Source organism: Capra hircus, chromosome 22 (genome assembly GCF_001704415.2).
Source record: "Capra hircus breed San Clemente chromosome 22, ASM170441v1, whole genome shotgun sequence".
NCBI classification, from domain to species: Eukaryota; Metazoa; Chordata; class Mammalia; order Artiodactyla; family Bovidae; genus Capra; species Capra hircus.
Window position 1 is genome coordinate 14,538,054 of NC_030829.1, and position 11,728 is coordinate 14,549,781.

The 11,728-nt window shown below is 50.0% G+C and overlaps 1 long non-coding RNA gene across 1 annotated transcript; it reads left to right on the plus strand.

Annotated features, from left to right (window-relative positions):
* LOC108638611 lies at positions 542-10,078 on the plus strand. Its single transcript, XR_001919962.1, has 3 exons — positions 542-557; positions 3,856-3,857; positions 7,858-10,078. It is a non-coding gene; the product is annotated as an uncharacterized LOC108638611 (long non-coding RNA).

Sequence of the window (11,728 nt, forward strand, 5' to 3'; positions counted from 1 at the left end):
TCCACCTGGCTGGCAGGCAGGGGTGGTTGGAGTGAAGAGCTGGTATCAGTGCCTCAGTTCCCATCACTTGCCCAGAGCCTGTTTTAAGCAATGATACCCCACCCCCACCCCCCGCTCCTTGCTGTTCCCTCCATGTGGGAACAGGAACTGCTCTTATCTCTCCTGGGGGAGGGGGCTGGAGCCACAGCTGGCAGTCATTAAACACCCTGATCAGGCCAGGGATGGCTGAGATATTAATAGCCAGGAGTCGATGGCCTGGGAGACGCAGCCTCCCAGAAAAAGGGGCAGAACCCTCTGCAGGCCATGGGGGGATGAGGAAGATGGGTCAGGAGGCCATCCAGGCAATGCCCCAGCCCCCAGGCAGGACAGATGAAATCCAGAGAGGAGGGAAGGGACTTGGGATCGCCAGTAAGTCATCAGTGCAGCCCAGCCTTGAAGTCAGTTCTCACAGCCCCAGAACCCTGCCTCATTATATGAACTGTCATAGATCAGATTCATGCGGTTGCCCTGTACAGAAACCTAAACGCAGACCTAATTGGTGAGCCTGAATCTTTATTGTCTTTATTTCAAATCTTGATTGATTTTTTTGTTCATTTTGTGCTTTGACATTAGTTTTGATTTTTTTTTAAATATTACATTAAAATACTTATCCTGATTACCACTGAGTTTTGCAACCCCCTTAAGTTCTGCATCCAAAAACAGTGCCTCACTTGCTTCACCATAGTCCCAGCCCAGCTCCCAGAGGTCCCAGTGTCTCTGAGCTCAGCATATTGGCATGAAAAAATCTTTGAAGAGTTCTGAGCCAGCCTCTATGTGGCCCAGAGGGAAGGGGTCCTGCCAGGGTGATGCCCGCTAGAAGTAGGGAGCTCCAAGATTAATTCAGAAGCTCAATAAATGTCAATTTAGACCTGGGTGTTTCCTACCTGTCCACTCTACCATCCTCAATGTGTTGACTTTTGTCCTCAGATTTATTGTCTTGATTGCAAGATGGTCGCTGTTGCTCCAAGCATCACATTCTCACAGGACCCCATTCACTGGCAGGGAGGAGAGTGCTCCTGTGTGTTTCTTTTTGTCAGGAAAATAAGGTATCCCAGAACCTACTTTCTATATACTCTCTTCAGGCTCCTTGGCTAGGACTAGGCCACACATGCAAGCCCTGGCTGTAAGAGAGACCAGGCTTCCAGAGGCAAGTTCATCTAATAAGGAAGAAGGATGGATCTGATAGAGGAAGATAGCTATTGAGTAGGCAACCAACAGTCTGACTCTCAGTCTTCTTTGCGACGCCTCTTTGGGTAAGTGTACGGCCCTTTGTATTCCCTCCATCTGAGCCTGGGGGTGTGGTAGATGGCAGAGGAAGCCAAACCAGTGACGGGTCAGTGGTCAGACCTATAGAACATTCCAAGTCTCTGTGCAAAAAGAGATTTTAGACATTTATCATTTATTTATTTACTTAGTTGTACCAGGTCTTGGTTGCGGCATTTGGGATCTCGTTCCCTGGGACTGAACCCAGATTCCCCTGCATTAGGAGCACAGTCTTAGCCACCCGACCACAAGGGAAGTCCCAGAAAAAGATTGAAAGTAGGAAAGTAAACGTATAAAAGTTTGGAAGAATGGAAACTAGGGCACACCTGGCTTCATGGTCACACCACCCCAGCTGCTACCTTGAAGGAAATTATTGTCAGTGTCCGAGTTGCACATCCATTAAACTGGTGACAAGGAATAGGAGCGTAGTAGGCTGCTGTGGCAAAAACTCACACCTGCCAGATCCCACCCAGCAGCTGCCACGCCACAGGAAGAGAGGCCCCCACTCCCCTTCTGCCTTCCACTTTCTCCCAAAGAGCTTCCCTCTAAGTTGCATCTGAATTCTCAGCAGTCAGGGGGTCTGGGCCTTCTAGCTCCTGCAACCCAGGGAAATATGGAGGGGGCCAGGGAGGGGACACCAAGGGCCAGTGGGCCACTTCTAGCACAGAGGCTCAGGTGACTTTGCCTGAGTCCCCAGAAATCAGAGCCCATGACCAGGAACCAGGAACAGGGAACAGAGAAACACGACACAGGGAAACCTAGAGCGCCAAAGCTCCAGGTGGGTTATCGAGCTGGTCGCCGCTCTGCCAGTGGGAACTCGTGTCCACGGGGACCCTCCAAGGAGTGCCTCACACTGCTGGGCAGGGCAGGACCGAGTGTAAGCGGATGCCTGCCGTTGTCCCACACTGACTCCGGAGGCCCTGGGGCAGAAAGCAAGAGCTGTGGGGGACAGCTGAGGTGGGGTCCGTCCTGTCTTTCCTGCAGGAGCGGCAGAGGCAGGTGAAGAAGACACGAGGCAGAGCCCAATACAGGTGGCCTTGTGGCAGGAGAGAGAGAAGCCTGGCACAAAGCTAGGCTAGAGTCTTCTCAGGCCTCGGGGGACATTCACGGTGGCTAGGCGCTCACGGGCTCCCAGCCTGTTCTCTCGGCTCTAGGCCCCATCTCAATTCACTCTGGCTCCTCAGACCCCTCCAGCCCCAGCCATCTCTCCATTCCCACCCTGGGGATGAGCTGCTCTTACCTCCGCACTGGGCCCGGCAGTGCTGAGACAGGCCCACGGGTCCCCACTCAGCCACCTTCCCCGTGCCCCATGGAGCAGAGGAAATTCTGGAAGCTTCCAGGCCTCTGGGAGTGGAAGGAGGTTTGGGAGAAGGTGCCTACTCTGACCTTCTTGCCTTCAAATCTGTAGCTCCACTGTTTTTACCCAGCAGGGCCCCCTGAGAGCCACAGGCTGCCTGGAGGCTGTCTTCCAACGCAGAGGGGGACACACCCGCCTCTAGCTTCGGTTTTCAATTCCTTTCCCTTCAAGGTTTCATCCCAGAGAATGAAACCTAAACCAGGATCTGAGAGATGTGTCCCCTCCCCTTCCCATCACTCACCGAAGCTGGGTTTTCCTCCCCACCTCCATCCTGCCCCCATTCTCCCCCTGTCCTCCCCTGATCCTCAGCCCCTGATCCTCCTTCCCTCCATCCTCCCCTCCCCACATCCTCCCTGCTCCCAGAGATGGCTTCACCCCTCCCCACCCCTTCCCTGGTTGTCATGGTAGAAGGGCTTCAAAGGAGTGGGATTTCAAGGCTTAGGGCATGAGAATCATACCGGTTTATTATTTTCACAGTATTAACGTCATTCTGTTCACTCAGCAAATAGTGACTGAGCTCTTGCTGTGTGCACTGTTCTAAACAAGGACCAAGGCCGAGGTCCTGTGCTCATAGAGCTGAGCCTCCGATGGAGGAGTCAATAAATAAGAGAGGAAAATTATCGACTAAAGAAGGCAAGAAGGGCTTGGGGCAGGGGTGCTCCGTTGGTTGGGGTGGTTGGACAAGGTCACCCCAAAGGGTGGCGCAGTGACAGGCTGTTTCCCTTTCCTGGTCATCAGAGGATTTTAAATGATAGATGTCAGAGCTGGGGCCCGGAGACTTTGAGGTCCAGGTCAAAAGATCCAGTCCCCTGCCTGTGCAGCAGCAGCCCTGACAGTATGTGAGAGCTACATCCTGGCCTTGGGGCCTCAATGCCATCGGAACCTCCCCTAAGCAGGGGCTCCAGTGCCCATAGCTCGCATGGTCACTGGGAGGGGAGACCTACTTGGACGCGGGGAGAGTTGTTCCTTGGAGCTACACTGTGGCAGTAACCCGGTCCAGAGATTCCATCTGGGTGTGGGGGCCAAGAGGCAACCCCCCCACCAACACCCAACACCGGTTCAGTGTCCTCTGTGCCAAGTGACAGAGAACAGATCGCTCTTGAAAAGACTAATATTTACTCTTCAAATGGGCGCTGGCACAGGCTATTTCCTGCAACTGGCGACGGGCTCACCCCATGGGCTGGACACGACAAGAGGCGTTCCGGGAGACAGGCTGATGTCTCCGCGGACACCAGCTGCCCCGAAAGAGACAGTGTCTTTGAGATGGGGATGGCACGTTCCACAGTCCCATCTTGTCATCTCACCTCTGCTTACGCACCTTCATGGTGGGGTGCTCACGACCTCCCTGGGCACTGTTGGACAGCCCTGTGAGAAAGTGCACCCTTGTTCTGGCCCTGTGTTCCTCGCTGAAGTCAGCCCTTGCTTTCAGCCCTCGCTCTCATCCCTGGGGCCTCAGAAAATGTGCCTGGAACAACCCCTCAGGGCAGGCATGGTCCTGGTCCCCTTCTTGCCTCCCAGCTCCAGCCCCCTCCAGTTTCGCTTCCCCAGGGCTCACTCTGCTGGCCCTGGAGCCGGGACAGGCTATTTATGGGGTGGGAGGGAGACTTGCCTGGGGCGCACCTCTGTTCCCTGCAGCTGTGTGCTCTCTGTCCCCGTGAGAGCCCTTTAGCGAGTGCCTCCTGTGGGAAAGAACCTCCGCCAGGAAACTCTTGGTCAGATGGCCTGAATCTAAGAAGGAGAGGGTCCCTGGTGGCCAGAGTCAGCTCCCACCCACCTGCGTTCCCTCTCTGCCAGCCCCTCTTCTCTGTTCTCTCCCCTCCCCCTGCCCCCATGGGTCCCAGAAACCATCCCCACCCATTACAACCCCTGGGCTTGGCTCAAGCTCCCCAGTGGAGCCCAGGAGGCTGAAACACTCCAGGAGCACATGGGCCTTCGGAGAACCCAGAGGCAGGCCCTGTCAACCTGTGAAGTCCAGTCAGGCCAGGGTACCCTGGAAAGATCTCCAGGGGCAACACAGTCCCCCTGGTTCTTCCAGGGCTCTCAGACCTAACTGCTGACTCTAGCCAGTCCTCTTTTTTTTCGTTGTTGTTTGGTTGGTGGTTTTTTTTAATTCCTTATTTTCTCTATGCGTGCTAAGTCGCTTCAGTTGTGTCCGACTCTTTGCGACCCCAGGGACTATAGCCCTCTATAGTCCTCCTGTCAGGGGACAGGCTCCTCTGTCCATGGAGATTCTCCAGGCAAGAATACTGGAGTGGGTTGCCGTGCCCTCCTCCAAGGGATTTTCCCAACCCAGGGATCGAACCCGTGTCTCTTACGTTTTCTGTATTTACCTAACTCCCAAACTTCTGACTCCCTATAGGCAACCATTCAGATGAAATTGACATGTATCTTTCGGAGTATATTCTTAGGAAATATGTCATCATTTTGTGCACATATGTTTCTAATTTGTATAAATGTCATTTTTTTGCTCTGTGCTACATTCTGAAGATGTATCCATGCGGCTCCATCTAAATCTGGCTCTTCTGCCTCCCGCTCACTGCCCCACAGTAAGCCTGCATGATTTATCCGTCACAGTAGACATACCGGTTGCTTTCTGCCAACAAAAGTAATGCTTCAGTAAACATTTCTCCTCATACGTGTCCCGTTAAGGATCTGTGTAAGAATTTCCCAGGGACACAGAACTAGAATTGAAGTTCCCACAGCATCAGGTGCAGGTAGGCTAAATCTGGGGAGGCAGCTGTATCAGTTTTCTAGCACCGCCAGAACAAAGTGCCACAGGCTGGGTGGATGAAAGAACAGAAATTTATTTTTTCACATTTGTGAAGGCTAATAGTTGGAGATCAAGGTGATCCATAGGACTGGTTCCTTCTTGGCTTACAGACGAGCACCTCCTCCCTGCGCTCTCCTGAGGTCTCCCCTCTGTACATCTCTGTGTCCTAATCTCTACTCTTAAGGATTTGAGCCCTCTTCGTATGATTTTTTTTTAACCTTAATTACCTTTGTAAAGACCATATCACTTCCCTGGTGGTCCAGTAGTTAAGGCTTCCCTTTCCAATGCAGGGCATGTGGGTTCAATCACTGGTGAGGGAGCTAAGATTCTCCCCCCACCAAAAAAAAACCAAAACAAAACAGAAGCAATATTATAACAAATTCAATAAAGATTTTTAAAATGATCCATATTTTTTAAAAGACCCTATATCACCAAATACAGCCACATTTTGAGGCATTGGAGGTTAGGACTTTGACACTGAATTTGAGGAAAACACAGTCCAGCCCATACCAGTAGCGCAGCTCTTCAGACTGGTCATACATGGAGTCCCATATCCCCTCAACTTGCTCTAATACTTGCTGCCACCCAGCTTTCCGAGTTTTGCCAAAGTCATAGGCATAAGGTGATACCTTACAATGGTTTAAATAGGTATTTCTCTGTATTTCTAATGATTTTAAGCATCTTCATATGCTTATTAGCTTCCTGGGTTTTCTCTTAGGCAAATTGCTCATTTTTCTGTTCAAGTCCCTTATCTTTATTAATGATTTGCTTGTATATTAATCCCTTGCTGATTTCAGACATTGTAAATATCTTCTCTCATTCTTTAAACTTTAGGCATGAAATCATTATTTGTATGTCATCAGATTCACTGATCATTTCACCTTGAGGGTTGTGCTTGTGATGCATTTTGTTTAAGAAGCACTCTTTCATCCCAGGTCAAATACAACACTTCCTGGTGTTCTTCAATGAACATAATAGTTTTTCATCCTGTTCATTCAACCGGGGATGTCTTAGAGCTGCTTCAGCAGAGCCAGGAGCACTCAGGTGGGCCCCTTCCTGAGCCTCACTCCTCTGCTGGCCCTGCCCAAGGATGCTGTCAGGCAGCAGCCCTGCTACCTGGCCCCACAGAGGTTTCAGTTCAGTTCAATTGCTCAGTCATGTCCGACTCTTTGCAACCCCACGAACCGTAGCACACTAGGCCTCCTTGTCCATCACCAACTCTCAGAGTCCACCCAAACTTATGTCCATTAAGTCAGTGTTAGAGTCCCAGAAAAAGGCAGGCAGTTCATCAGCCTAAACTAGCACATAGCCCTCCTGGCACAGAAAGGGTGCTCTTTATGGGTCAAGATCCCTTTTTATTTTCTGTGGCACTTTTTATTCCAAATGCACCTTGTTCTCAGCCCAGAGGACAGAGCTCTGGGCTACACTGTCACCGGCTACCTAGGACAGGCCTCAACTCCTACATCTGAGCAGCAATAGGGTTGCACCTGATGCTACCTAAAGGTTCTGTCAACTCCCAAATCCCAGAACTCAATAATCCAGATACTTATTTTCGATGTCTTTGTCCTCCTCTGAAAAGGACTGACGGTGACGAGAAACTTGGAGCACGCGTCCCCCAATGTGGTTAAAGCATGGTCAGGAAAGCTGGGTACATTTGTTTTCTTTCTGGGAATTTTATCAGCTGCTGAAGGAATCACCCTGCAAAACAGCACCCGTCCCTGGGCTGGGAACCTGGTGGTGTGCCCTCTGGTGGCCGTTTCCTGACAGGGCTGGTCCTGGGAAATGAAAAAAGAAAAAACAATATGACAGGAGCTCAGAGCCCAGAGCAGGGAAAGGTAACTAACTGGCTGGGGGCACACAACCAGGCAGAAGCAGAGGCTGCATAGAAGGCAGCCCTCCCAGCCCCCAGGGCAGGGCCACAATTGCTATTTTGGTTTTTCCAAGGTTCTTCCTGGACCCATGATTGCATTCCAGACTCTAGGGATTAGTGCTGAAGACTATTTGAGCCTGTGCACCTGTCTAGACCTCACTAGACAAGAGGACTTGAATTTCATTTCTCTCAACACAACCCCCTCCATTATGCCAGGCCCACATCACCCCCTCTAGGAAAACAGACCCACAACTCAGAATTTTTCACACAAACACACAAGTTAATGAGCACCTTGGATTTATTCTCTTCCCACTTCCGGAGCCACCTCGTTTATTTTATATATATATACATAGTATATAAACGGTTATACAACATTCTTTACCTATATCAACACAAGTTTAGACTTTATGACTGTGTGAAAGTTTGTTAAAATGCACTCATCATTTACTCAAAATAGATCTTCGTTATTACAGGAAAACAGTAATAAGCTCATATAACAAGGGTAGCAAGCATTCAAAATTAATATGTGAAATAAATGGTTTTCCCTGGCTAAACAAGCCTCAATCTTCAAAGGAGTAGAAAACTCCGTTAAACAAAATGGAATCCTGGGGGCCACATCGTATGAATGACTCATTGGATAATACTTGTAGAACTACCCAGAATCGCTTACGTGTGAGGGTTAAAGAAGGGCATATGTACCCAGCACAGGGTAAAGGAGCAGAACGGATTTGATCATTTTACACTATGTAAAGATGCCTGAGGGCAACAGCCCTGCCAGCAGTACATACGGGCAGGTGTTCCTACACCCTTCCATTCCCAGATTTTACCGACAAGTCTTTTTTCACAGGTTCTCTACCAATCACGTTTCCCCAGCAATACAAGGTTGACATTACTGCAACCAGGTGGCAGAACCAGAGCTCTCCTCTTCTGGGTCAGAAACAGGCCATGAGATCTGGTCTAACCAGCAGACCTGGCCTCCCTGGATCCTGGAGGATCAAACATCACTGGTACTAAAGGTGCTGTGCCTGGAAGGCAGGAGGCAGGTCCAGGGGCAGCAAGAGAGGCCACTACCTTTCTGCAGTGAAAGCATGAGGCGTTTTTTTGTAAAGGTCGGAAGACACGGCTGTGTTGAGCTGCGCTGCCTGAAGCATACAGAACCTCTGCATGTTGAGTGAACCAAATGCAAAGCCTTTCTCCTCCTGCACATGAACGATGGATTCACCCACCATCCCCTCCATGACTGCTTTTCCCCGGCCGACAGCTCGCTGGGGAGCAGGCTGATATTACCACCATTTCCCAGAGGACCCCAGCCCATGGGCCACAACTCGCCCACTGTGGGGCGGGACCAAGTGGAAGGCGTGCCAACCTCCAGGCCTGGGCTGCCTGACAGGGCGCTCCATCCCGCGTTACCTCTCCAGGGCACAGCTACTCTCCCTTCTTCCACCTGTATTAATGCTCAGAGCTCACAGGTAAGGCTTCCCTGCATTTGACCAGGATTCTGTGTAGAATCGCTTGGAATGTGAGCAACATTGGGGCAGGTGTCTGTGTGCTCATCTGGCCTCCATAAACCCTCCCTCCTGGCCAGTCCTCACTTGCACTGAGCTGTTCTCTGAGGGTCACCCATCCCAGTGTGACAAGTGCCTGATTCCATCAAAGAACAGTGAACAGCAGCCCTGGTTGAAGGTATGGCATGCAACCCCAATATGCCAAGGGGACAGCTGCTGTCTTTCAGCAACCAGCCAGGCCCCAGCTCCACTCTTCACCTGCCCCCTGCTTCCTGCACCCCAAAGAGCCAGCCTTGCTGTGCGCCTGGGGTGCTCAGGGGAGTGGGCTGGGCCTCAGTGTCATCTGCTCCCTCTCGGAAGCTCCTGGACCCACCCTGTCGATTACAGTGAAAGGTGGCTTCCCCCTCCCTCCAGAGCCTCTGATTTCAGCCTCTGTCGCTACTGGAATGTAGGCGGCAGAGGTGCAAAGGGGGAGAGGAGACCTGAATGGGGGCACCTAGGAAAAGAACAGGGAACTCAAGGTGGGGGTGATAGGAATCTCATTTCCTTCCAATATCCTTTTTCTTACACTTTGAAGATTTAAAACTGATAAAAGGGATACCAACTGCAGAAGCAAAGCCGGGAGCCTATGGTCATCCTCCCACTGCGGGCAGTGAGGCCTCTAGTACCGAGAGGAAACCCCACCCAAACATACCTCCAAGTGTCCCTGCCCAGGACAGGAAACCCAAGCACGGCCCTGTCACAGTCAAGCTGGTCTGGGGAAAGAAAAGCAGAGCCCACGTGGTCCCCTCACTAGCACACCTGCGTGCAGGGGAGCCTTGGGCTCAGCCCCTGCCAGACAGCACTGAGCCACACCCCCGCCCACACATAGCAGACGGGACACTGCACACAGTGATGGTCAAGATCTTGCCACATCTGACACCAGAAGGCACTTTTAAGGGTTTTCCAACATTAGTAGCCCCGTGAGATCAGTTAACGGCTGAGAAACCAAAGATGCTAGAGCAACCAAAACAAAGGCCCATGGCGGAGTGAGGGCCATGTGGGGTCAACTTTCTGGTATCAAGGATGACACAGGGCTAAAAAACTCTACGCCTGACCCAAGCCAACGCCGAGCCTGCGATTTCCCTTGGACAAAATCTCCAGAACGCCTTTCCTATCATCAGCCTCTTCCTCCAGTTGAGCTGAGGCTGCTCTTAGCTGGATTTCAGTTACGTAATGTTTATGTGGTCATTACTCTGTATTGTTTGCCAACTGCGTCTTTTCCCTTTGGTTTGCAAAAGTAAATCTCAAACCCCATGTAGGTGTTGACAGATTCAGACCACATTCGACCAGCTTGTGGATTACTGTTCCATTAGGCCAGGAGGGTCTCCTCTGCAAGGACTGTCCTTCACTGCTTGCTGAATGTGGATCACAGACCCCCAGGGCATCTGGGTACCGGGCTACATGGCAACACCAATAACACGAGCTCAAGATGAAAACAATATATTGGTAAGCTGTTCTAATCAACTTTTAAAGCTCTGTGTGTGCTGCTAATATGAAAAAATTGTCTCTCCTCCTTAGCTTCCCATTCTATTTCACCATCTCTTCAAAGTTACGTCCCAGAAAGCCTGAAAATTTATCTGCTAGGGATGCAGAAAATTAAAGTGTTAGTCTCTCAGTTGTGTCTGACTCTTTGCAACCCCATGGACTGTAGCCCTCTAGGCTCCTCTATCATGGGATCCTCCAGGCAAGAATACTGGGGTGAGTTGCCATTCCCTTCTCCAGGGGATCTTCCCAAACCAGGGATCTAACCCACATTTCCTGCATTGCAGGCAGATTCTCTTATCATCTGAGCCACCAGGGAAGCCTCCGCAGAAAATTATGCAGATTGAGAAATCACTGGGGAGATGACTCTGAGGTTTAACATCTGAGGGTGCTGCCAATGTAACTTTCATGTCCAAAGACTTTGATTAAAAATAGGAAATTCTATTATAAGAAAATAAAGTTACCATGGCAACATTTTCCCATTACAGTTCCTAGTCACATGAACTTTTCTTTTAAGTGACACTAAAGTGGCTCAGTAACAATACACCACCAGTAATGAAATGACCAAGGTCAACTGAATTCCCTAAAATGACATCCTTGCTTTCCTTACCTGCTCGTTAACTCTTGTGATAGTTTTCAACTCTTAAAAACTACCAAAATAGGAATCTGTAATTTATCAATATCACACAATACAGCCCAGAGTATTCTATGCAATATGGTGGAGCTATTCATATTCCAGACTTCTACAAAGAACAATCCAAAAGCCAAACTTCCCAAATGGCCTCCTGAGCAGTACTGGACAACCCAGGCTGAAGTTTCTAGAGGCCTCAGGGATCATATTCAGATCTAAATTTTGGAAAACTATGATCAGTCAATATTTTGACAATGAAGAAAGAAAAGTAACTTCTCAGAGCACCTGCGTGTGCGCTAAGTTGCTTCAGTTGTGTCCGACTCTTTGTGACCCCATGGACTGTAGCCCACCAGGCTCCTTTGTCCATGGGGCTTCTCCAGGCAAGAACATTAGAGTGGGTTGTCATTTCCTTCTCCAGGGGATCTTCCCAACCCAGGAACTGAGCACAGGGTTAATTATAAAGCTTTATAAGCTATAAAGCTCTAAAAAAGTTAACATACACGTAACCTTTGTTCATACAAAAATGAGGGAGCTGGTGATAAGACAGTGAAGCCTGGTATGCTGCAGTCCATGGAGTCACAAAGAGTCGGACACGACTGAGCAACTGAACTGAACTGAATCTAATTAAGATGATTACAAAAGGTGTAGAGGAGTAATTAATTTGTGAGAACAAGTACTCAGGGTCAAGTATTAAATGATGTGATTAAAATGCCCGGCACTCGGCTGCCGCATACAAAGCTGATGATACCTGCCTCTCCCACCTGTAACT